This window comes from Chrysoperla carnea, chromosome 5, assembly GCF_905475395.1.
Source record: "Chrysoperla carnea chromosome 5, inChrCarn1.1, whole genome shotgun sequence".
NCBI lineage: Eukaryota > Metazoa > Arthropoda > Insecta > Neuroptera > Chrysopidae > Chrysoperla > Chrysoperla carnea.
In genome coordinates this window covers 55,377,410-55,388,834 of record NC_058341.1, presented here as the reverse complement: position 1 = coordinate 55,388,834, position 11,425 = coordinate 55,377,410, and the positions used below count along the sequence as shown (strand labels likewise).

Genomic DNA, 11,425 nt, shown 5'->3' with positions numbered 1-11,425 from the left:
GAACAAGATATATACTCAAGAGAACAATACTGATACTGTGTCACAAAATCTGCACAAGTTAATTATCAATATTTATTAAATCAGTAAAAATTCTAAGGTTTTGATAGGTACATCACAAGTATATCATCAAATATATTTTAGAGAAAAAAGTATGGCATCTTTTTTTACATTTGCTTAGAGCAGATTTTGTGACGTAAGAGTTATATTTACATATATAGTTTTTGCTTTTGTAACTTTGTAGCAGTGAATGAGAAGCACGTGTAGTGAAGTGAATAAAATAAATTTTCTATGCATAACTAACTAAAAAACACCCAAACATCAATATTTTGTTTTGCAAACAGGTGTAAATCTAGTCAACAAAAACACATCAGGTGCTTCTGCTACAATGTATTCGTACTTATTCCATACGAACAAATTCTTACTTGACGTAAATGACGTCATAAAGTGTGATCACAGTCATAATACCATAGATACAAAGACTAAAAAAGTATTTAGTTATGTAGAGGATAGATAGAACCTACACAAAAATATCTTGATATATTTCAAAGTGTAAATATTAATAACAATTTTTGTAGGTGAAATTTATTGTATCATGTAGTTTAGTAAGGTTCTACAGACAGTGAACAAGGATCCTCAGTGAAATGTTTTTAAAATTTTAGTTATTTTTTTGTTAAAAAGTGTGATAAACAAAAAAAAAGTGTAATTTAAGTAAAAATTACTTAAGTGATATTTACTTTAATCTTGTACAAAGTGTTCGAAAAAAATAATGTGATAACATTTTGTTAATTTTTGTTGTTAATTAGTGATTTAATTAAAAAGATTGCATTTTATTAGTTGTCTTTAATGGAATAATCAAAATATCTCGTCTTAATTGGTATGTGTGTAAAATAAGTTTTTCTGGGTTGATGTATGTCATTTTTTCGCCTCCGCACAAATTTCTTAAAATAATATTGGACATATTTTAATGTATGAAAATTCTTTTTTATTTTTCGTATGTTAATTTATATATTTATTTTTTTTCGTTCTAAAATGTTTGTTGTTTTGAAATTTTTTGTTGGCAACCAAAAATTTATTTTTTAAAAGAAAATTCTGTATATAGGTGAGCTGTGGAAAGTGGAAACTTCATTTTTTCCGCTTATCGCACAATAGTTTATTTATAGATTTTTGTCTCTTATCATATGTTTACATTTTCAATTTCCTTGAGGTGGTCACTTCTTTGAAAACATATGTCTTAATTTTATACTGTATAATAAAATGATTCAATATTGCTACTAAATTTAGTAATAAGAAGGAAAAATGTACATTAATAAATCCTATTGCCTCTTAAAAGAAAATAACTTTCTGCAAAAAAAAAAAAATTGCTAAAACTATAAGTGGGAGTCATATTATTATTATTCATGGAATTTATTGATAAGAGAATTTTTTTTGAATATAAATTTCTAGATGATGAAACACATCTAGAACACATTGGAAAATTTGCTATGATATTAACTGAAGATCGAATAAATTTCTGATAGAATGTTCTTGCTTCTCGAAATTACAAATTTTATGACATCCACCTTCCGCATGTGTATATGTTTCTTGCGTGATAACTCCCAAATGAATGTTGAGATAAATTTGAAATTGACAGCCGTTGAGGTTTTACTAAATTTTAATTCCTTATAATTTGAAAATGTGAGAGAATAGATAACAAGATCTGAAATAAAAATTAAAATCGATTTGAAAGATATAAGCAATTAAATAATTATATAAATATCTTTTTCTTGCAAAACAACTTTTGATAAGTAGTCTCTACGGCAGTCGTAAGTATGACGTCATGACGTGCTATTTTCATCTCTTTCTATTTGTACATTTAAATCCTTTATATTTTCATAGTTTTTGATGTTATCTAAAAATTGATTTCACGCGATGTTTTGGCTCGATAACGATCGTCGATTGAAACATTAAAAAATTTTTAGGGCAAAGACCTACTATAATAACAATAAAAACAGACATGAAAAACTGTACACACATCTTGACTGCCTTCTTGAGTTCCCGTTAGAAACGTATTAACCCAAGCAAAATGATAATTGTTTATTTTGAAACGAGCAGCTGCTCAACATAAAGTTGTAGATTTTTAATTTATTAAAGGATTTTCGGGACCCGTATTCTCACAGCACATGGAAAATTGTATACAATGTTTTCATTTCAAAAGTATCCATCCTTAATAACTCTTGACATGATGCGATTATTGTTTTGGGTAAAAACCCGTCGATACTTAATTTACTTAAAAAGAGATTTTAAATAATATTTGATCAATTTTGGGTAGGGTTGATTTGACCACTTTTGATGATTTCATCCCCTCCAGCTCCAGGGGGGGGGGTCCCAGATGGAAGTTATATCAAACCTAGGACCTTGTTGATATAAACCCTGATAGGAAGTTTCACTGCTGTCCCCTCAGCATCTCTCTAGAAAATACCATTTTCCTGTATTTGGAAAGGCTTTCCCTAGGGTGTGTGCCTTCTCGAATTTTCCCGGATATGTGGCTTATACCAATCCTAGGAACATATTAAGGTCTAGCCTTGTGCCAAGTTTAATCGAAATCGTTAGATCCGTTTTTGAGAAAACCCCAAAAATCCTGTTAGAGGGAAGTACCCTTGAAAAAAAGGCCTGGAATTATGACCAAACTGAACCTATGTACCGAGTTTGAGAAAAATCGGTTGAAAATTGAAGACTCCAGCTTGGTAACAGACATACCGACGGACGCAAAATTTTTAAAAAACCACTTTTTTGGAATCAGGGATCGTCAAAACGTGTATTTCCGTTGAAACCTCGATATCGATTTTTTTTTCGATCGCAATACTTTATTATATTTATAATATAATAAAGTAAAAAGCTACAACTTGAGAAATTGCTCGTTTTAAAGTTTAAATAATCTAAGTCTCAGCAGAGATATTAGTATGTCCGAGTGTGTGTGATATGTGACCGTCTATGTAGATTTATTAATTTTAAATACAAAATGACCTATCCCACGAAAACCTTGAATCCGCACTTGTAAAGGAATTATACTAAACTGTCATGTACTGCATGATACAAAAAAAGCTATTTGTAAAATTTGAAAATCATTATTCAAATGAGAAAAACATTTTAATTAATAATTTATACTTATTTAGTCCTTGGAAATATCAACTGCATTCTATGGAAATACATTGGGAATTCCAAAATGATAAATTGCGAATTGAATATGTATATATAAAAAAAGAATACAGTAGAGTCTTGATAATCCGAATACTTATTAGTCCGGCACATACAGTAATCCGAACACTTTTCATCCTCCATGTAGTTTTATACAGCGTGTCTATTTAAGTTGCCTCCATATGGAAAACTTTTTTATTGTTTAGTTTGCGAAAAAGGGTAATTCTTTATACTAATCTCTTTCGAAAAATATTAACATTCAGTTATTCACTTTGACATTAAATGTAGAGGGTGTCCACAAATTGATAAAGTTCGATAGGAATGTTAATGGTCGTTTAGAAAAGTTAACCATTGAGAATAGATAATAAGATAAACTGTTCAAGAAATCACTCCCGAGATATTTAGAAGTCTATTTAAAGAATTTTGTAAAAGAACAATTAAATGTATAGAACGTGAAGGTGGAAACGTTGAGGCAAAAACAAACAGAAGATATTGGATTCAGGAAACAGAGAAGAACTGTTTTCAGTTCGTTTTTGTCTCAACGTACAACGTTCTTTTACAAAATTGTTTAAAAACATTCCTAGATATCTCGAGATTGATTTCTTGAACCGTTTCCTTTATTATCTGTTCTAAATGATCTACATTTCAAAACGATCATCCACATTCTTATCGAACTTTTTCAATTTGTGACACTCTGTACTTCGATGTCAAAAGTGAATAACTTAATGCTAACATTTTCGAAAGCAGAGATTTTTATAAATAATAATTTTTTTTCGTAAACCTTATACTAAACAAGTGAAAAATAAAATTGACTGAGTTAATTGTTGAAATACCATGTAAAGACAGTGTTGATTATGCAATTGTTTGTTTTTTTTTAACGTCATATAAGTAAAGAAAAATAGCCAAACATATATACATACATGTCACACACACTTAACTGATATTCCCATATAATACATACTATATAATTTGCGCGAGTAAACAGTGATTCTCACGAGTAAACAGTGATGTTTACGAAAAAATGTTTAAACTTTTGTTCAATCTCTAACGGTTTACAAGATAGGTCCTACGGACCCAAGACCTATTTAACCTATGTGGCTCATTTTTGATATCATTTTTCGTTTTTTAGCTATCGTGTTGACAGACAGATGGACAGACAACTGAAAAGAGACTAATTAGGTGATTTTATGAACACCTTTACCAAAATTTTGTTCGTAGCGTCAATATTTTTAAACGTTACAAATTTGGGACTAAACTTAGAATACCTTGATATATTTCATATACATGGTATAAAAAGTTATGCATATGGAGCCAACTTAAGTAGACACGCTGTATATTAAATTGAAATATATAAGCCTTATTAAATTAGTACAATTTGAAAAGCTTTATTTTATCTATCATGCATTTTCTATACAACTCCAGTAATTCGACACCATCTAGTTTTTAATGAGTGTGAATTAGTGAGACTCCACTGTATTCAAACATTATATCAACGTGAGCTGATTAAAATGCGTGATTCGTGTTTATTCACTAGAACCAAACGAACAAAAAAATTTTAATAATACAGATTATGTCTGTGGTACGATGACATTGGCAACCACAATGTAGAAACACGAACTAGAAAAATTTACATTAAAATATAAAAAGAAATTCAAGGAAATATTAATATCAATAAAAATTTCACGACTTTCAATATATGTATATAATAAAATTTATAATGTTTATGTTATGAAATTTATTACTAAATTGTCCCAATTTTTGTTAATCGTATAAAATATTCGTGAAGTATTAAAAAAAATAGAAACTATAGGTATAAATTCATGACCGAGAGATGTACGAGGAAAATTCGTGCTAGGTGGTTACGTTGATATCAGTTAAATTGTATACCATTACCTACAGAGTTTCGGAGATGCCTTAAAACTAAGCAATTAATTTCCTTATGTTATACATACCCTTTATGTGATTAATACATACTATGATACCTCCCACATCTAAGTACCTTTGTCATTGGTTAAATTTATTGATTTTTTATGAACTGATTTAGTTAAGTATCTCGGAAATTAGACCTCAGGTCAAAATTTGATAAGGAGCTTTTTCGTTCATCTTTATTAGCTTATTCATCAAGTTCAGTGTTCTGCAGTCAATTATAGAACACCATGTATACATATAGATTAATAGTAATGGAATTTTTTATTATACCATGTATATATGAAATATATCAAAGTATATATTTAGGTTGCACTGTAACCTTAATATAACGTACCTCAATATTACGAATTCCTCGATTTAACAAATTTTTCGTAATCCCCTTGAATTGCTAATAAAAGTCAATGTCAAATAAACCTTTACATTACGAACATTTTTTTGAGAACAATCTCTTTATAACGAATTTTCAACTATCCAAAAAAGTGCAATAATTTTAAACTATCAAAAATGTGCAAAAATATCTCTAATTAACGAATTTTGTCAACCCAAAACCTTTATATAACACGAAACATAATTAATTACCTCTTTATAACAAATTTTAGACCAACCTAACCTCAATATAACAAGCCTCAGTTTAACGAATTACTTGATATAACGAATACTTTCTTGTTCCCTACCAATTTGTTATATCGAGGTTGCACTGTAGTAACATATTAATACATACCACAAAATTTTCTTCTAATTAGCGCCCTCGTGGGTAAACAGTGATGTTTACAAGAAAATGGTTCAAACAAAAGTTGTTTATTTTTTTATAAGGAATATTTTTTACATTTAAACATTTGTTATATCTCTAACGGTTTACAAGATGGGTCCTAGGGACTCAAGACCCAATTGACCTATGTTTGACACGTGATGACAGAATTGACCACGTGATGACAGACGGACAGACGACAGACAAACAGACAGACATACGGAAATGGACTAATTAGATGATTTTATGAACACCTAAACCAAAATTTTTTTCGTAGCATCAATATTTTTAAGCGTTACAAACTTGGAATTAAACTTTATATACTATGTATATTTCATATATACATGGTTTAATTAGTAAGCAATAACACACATTAAAAGTTCTTCTTTGATAAATGAGAACGGGAAAGTTCCAAATAAAAAATGTATTATACAAAAAGAATAAAACGATTTTCGAATAGTATTTATTTTAAGAATTATGGTGTTATTTATAAAATATAAAATTTTACACTAATTAGTTGGAAAACATTTAAAATAAACACATAAAATGTTTTGGATCAAAAATTGAGTCGCATCAGCGCAATTATTAGCAGGTTGTAGTAGGTGTCACATGGAATGCAGAGAAGACGTCAACCAGAATAATACAAAAACATACATACACAGTACATACAACAGAAAGTTCATGACGTCATAATAATGTCGAATCAGCATTAATTTTAAAACATGTATTAAAAAATATTTACACAAAAAGTCTGTTTGTAGATCACCGGGTGGTCTGTCCTCATATCTATCAGTACAGCGAAGCGCCCACATACTTTTTTTTTCGAAAAATGTACACTTATGGGCAAAGAAACTGGGTCATTAACTTTTTTCAGAATTTTCTATTTATGTTTTGTTTTACTTTAAATGAGCTGGGGTTTTCTGTTTTTAGGTCCTAATTACCCTAAATAATTAAAAGACATACAGTTTCTGAGGTAACCAAGATCTAATTGAAGGGCATAGATCCTTGGATCCAATGGATGGGTCGTATTGGATTCTAGTCGTCTCAGAAAGTATTCATTCAATTTCAAAAAGATCAAAATTATCCTGGAAAATAATTTTTAACCAAATCGGAGACAAAAAACTTTTTCGATTTTTTGCAATTTTCTTAAGTACAGCAGTTTACATAGCAACTTTAACAGTCGGGATCCATTATTGGAAAAATTTGAGCCGGTGTAGATTTTAATGGGTCCCGGCTGTTAAAGTCGCTGCGTGACTTTTTTTTTTCTTTTCAGTTTATATTTAACGCAGTCGGGTTTTTAGATTTTCTAAACTATTTCTTTATTTTACCTCTTTTAGTTAGGATTTTCAAATACCTATTCAACGATACCCTACTAATTTAACGCAGTCGGGTTTTTTGATTTTTTAAACTTATTTTTTTATTTTACTCTTTTTAGTTAGGATTTTCAAATACCTCTTCAACGATACACCACTTACCATAGTTTGTCAACATTCATTTTCAGCCTATGTATGTATGTTTGATCCTTTGAGGTGCTCTAGAGACCAAACGCATGACCCGATTTTAATGACTATTGCATTATCGATTTGTCTGTTTAATAGCCCACTTAGCATAGTTTGCCGACATTTATTTTATTCTTTTTCACAATATGGATTCTGATGGTCGCCATATTAAGTTTTCATTACTGCCATATCTTCAGTAGCACTAACAAGGTTAAAACGAATCGATTGACGTAAGAATCATCAAAATCGGCCGGCATTTGGCCTCTTGTGTGCCACATAGGATAAGTACATTACCACTCTTAGGCGTAGCGCAGTCGGGTAAAAAACATTGTGTTGACACGGTGATTAGATTTCTTTGTTCGCGAGTGTATAAAAAAATTACTTTTTTTTTTATAAAAATAATCAAAAAATTATTGTATGCGTAATATTTGAAAATAAATTTGTTTGCAATTTTTTATTTTTGAAAATAGGTGAAAATTTGTTTGTATCAATTTTTTGATTATTTTTTCAATATGTCTTTCAAATATTTATTATTCGATTCTCAAAATACGTCATAATATAAGGCATTGTGGGATTAAATCGTTTTAAAAATATTTAATTTATGTATTATTTATTTTATTGTACTATTTATTAAATATACAGAGTGTTTATTTAAAATCGAGGTCCAAAATTAATCCTATAATGACATTATATTTGATTTCACAGTCATTTTAGAAATGTTAGAAATTCGATAGGCTGTTGTCACTGTCGTGTTTAACAACTTTTCCTCATAAAAGCATCATTAAAAAAGTGTCATGCTATGAAAATTTTCATAGCGGAAAAAGGCACAACTTTGCCAACGATCTCTCTAAACAGTAGTTTTGAAATGATTGTCAAGTCCTACCTCTGGCCCTAGACCTATAAAATCCGTTTTGATGTGAATGTTTATACATTGTAACGAGTACCGTGTTGCGCGAATAATAAAAATAGTACACGGTTTCCATGGAAACGAGTTATATGTAAAAGTGTAGTTATGGATACTGTAAAATAACAAGTCAGTCGATATGGAGAGTTCAGTGTGAATAGTCTATATGGGCAGTGCTCTATGGACAGTCATTGTGAATGCTGCATATTACAGTGCAGTACGAACAGTAATTTTTGAATTATTGTTAAATATATTTGGAAATAAAGATTGTAAATTGATTTTGTGTGAAACAATTAATGCACCTTTGTATTAAAAATTGAAGTATCGCAAAGTTTCAAAAAATTCACTTGTCGGTATTTTATTGTATATTTATACCCTGAATATATGTAATATATATCAAGGTATACTAATTTTAGTCCCAAGTTTGTAACGTTTCAAAATATTGATACTACGAACAAAATTTTGGTATAGGTGTTCATAAAATCACCTTATTAGTCTATTTCCGGTTGTCCACCCGTCCGTAAACACAATAACTAAAAAATGCAAAGAGTATCAAGCTGAAATTTTACAGCAGACTCATGACGTAAAAAGTGAGGCCGAGTTCGTAAATGAGCAACATAGATCAATTGGGTCTTGGGTCCGTAGGACCCATTTTGTAAACCGTTCGAGATAGAACAAAAGTTTAAATGTAAAAAATAAACAACTTTTGTTTGAAACATTTTTTTTGTAAACATCACCGTTTACACACGAGGACACACATTAGATGCAAATTTTATAGTATGTATTAATATGGGATTATCAGTTATGCATATATGACATTTATGTATACGTGTAATGTGACAGACTTATCAATACTGGATATGTATTTCAACAATTAACTCAGTCAATTGTTTGTTTTCACTTGTTTTTGTTTAATCTTTATAAACAAGCAGAGGATAGTGTCAAACTCATCCTAAATGTGGTATAAATATAAAAACATTTAATTAGCGAGTCAAGTTTATTGAAATAATTTTGAATTTTTATTTTTTAATTTCCTTGGCTACTTTCAAATAATATACGAGAATGTAGAATACATTTAATTCATTTATTGTAGGCTTACAGTGTACTTTCCAAAAAATTTTTGCGATAAACTTTATTGGAATTTCCAAATAAATGCTTATTATTGCTAACATTTTTATAAATGATTTTCTAATAAATTTATCATATAAATAAGTAAAAAATTATTTTGTAATATTTGCTGCGTTATCAGTAACAATGATATTAAGTCATGGATTGTAATAAATTTTAAAAAAAACAGTATAATTCTAAGAAATTGTTATATTTATTGCTCTACATAAATTATGTACAGCAATAAAATTTAAGCTTTTATGATCTTATGTGTAAAAAAATAAATTAGAGAGAATTTCTTTATTTAAATTTCAGAAAAAGATAAATTATTTATTGATTAGCGTAAAAAGCTAGCAAAAAATATGGTGTGAACTCAACACAAACTTTATATATAGGGTGATTAAATTGACTTCATACACTTTTAATTTGAAATACAGAAACTGCTAATAGCAGAGCTTGTTAGGGCGTCTTAACTTGCTTTGACTATGGCTGGGAGGTTGCGGATTCGAATCCAGACAGCGGCAGTGTGAACAAAAGAGTTTATGGAGCGGTAAATTGATCACACTGTCGTCCCTTGGATAAGAATAAAGTAGCCGACTCCCCCCCCCCCCCTACATCATAAAATTAATTGTATATTCGGATGTAGTTTAACAAATAATAACGGTTAAAAATACTGATGTGGTTGACCTCTGTTATGGACGTGGTCTGAGAAACGGAGGTTAAACCCCATTATTGTGTTAATTTTAAATAAAATCAAAACAGTATGATATTTCGATATGATTCTTTTTCATTTTCGGACATTGGATTATGAAATTTTTGTTTAGTAATGATTTCACGTAATTTAATGCTTCTTCGCCGTAATAACAATGCTATTTTCTTTTGAAAAAAATATGGCCCATAATATAAAAATTCTTGATAACATAGCTTTCGAATCATTACGAATATCGCGAAAACACCATTACAATTTTATTTTTTTCCTAATGTCAGAACAATTATTTTTAAAGGTTGAAACATATCTACACTGAAAATTAAAATAGTGACAACCTCATCCCGAAGTTGACCGTTTCATATTGAAATAAAGTAAAAATACTTTCAAACAATTTCTTAACGATTGGAACAAGTACATCTTAATATTTTTATTTACAACAGAATGGAATTGAATTTAAAATATGAATTCATGAATACAAAATCACTGGAGTTAAATAAACAAAATCATAACTTCTATGAAAGAGATTGATTTTAGTTTAATAGTCATACATTTTATTGGTGGAAAATAAAATTGTACTTAGTTAGAATGTATAATGGTAAATAAAGCGAACTGATGAAATAAAGGAAAATTTCTTTGCGTTTGCTTTTAATAGAAGATTTGGTTATAATAATAGCATATCTAGTCCATATGTGATTGAGCTAACTACATGAAGATTGTTGTTACTAACTTGCAGAAAGTTTGAAATAAACTTATTGATCATTTTCATAATATAGCAAATGTAATATACAAGCATCGATAGCGCAGTTGGTTACGCTGTAGATTTAGGCTACTAGAATCAATAGTAATCTATATGTTGCTGGTTCAAATCCGTCCCGAAGGAATCTAACCGTTTTTTTAAATAAATCTATTAGCAGGTATAAACCTTTTATTATTTAATCTGTTCATGTAGTTGTGACAATCACATCACTATTTTGTTATAATATTTATAAGTGGAAGAAACAATCAAAAAAAGATGTTGCATTTGTTTAAAACTATGTTGCATTTCAAAACAACAATATTTGAAATTTTTAGATAGTATATTATATACAATGAACTTATGCGTTTGTGTCAACTTAACCACTCAACCCCGTACGGTAGTTGTATCACATTCGTGCCACCTTTCGCCATATTTTGTCTCGCGATGAGGTTGAGACAATCTCATATCCGTTGGTATTAAAATTTTTTTTTCAGTGAAAAACTGTTTAATTATTATTCAGAAAAACGTTTCGACAAATTATTTTTTCATCAGTTTTTATAAAAGATAACACGAAATGTTTAAAAAACAAGAAATTTACACAATGTGCAAATAGTTTTAT

General features: G+C 29.3%; 1 protein-coding gene across 2 annotated transcripts in view; it reads left to right on the top strand.

The window, feature by feature from the left end:
* Positions 1-678: 678 nt before the first annotated feature.
* Positions 679-11,425, top strand: part of LOC123300056 (proteoglycan 4) — a 35,949-nt gene continuing 25,202 nt past the window's right edge. For both annotated transcript variants that reach the window (XM_044882527.1, XM_044882526.1), the window contains exon 1: positions 679-874. The gene's annotated coding sequence lies outside the window, so the exon portion shown is untranslated. The remainder of the gene's footprint in view (positions 875-11,425) is intronic.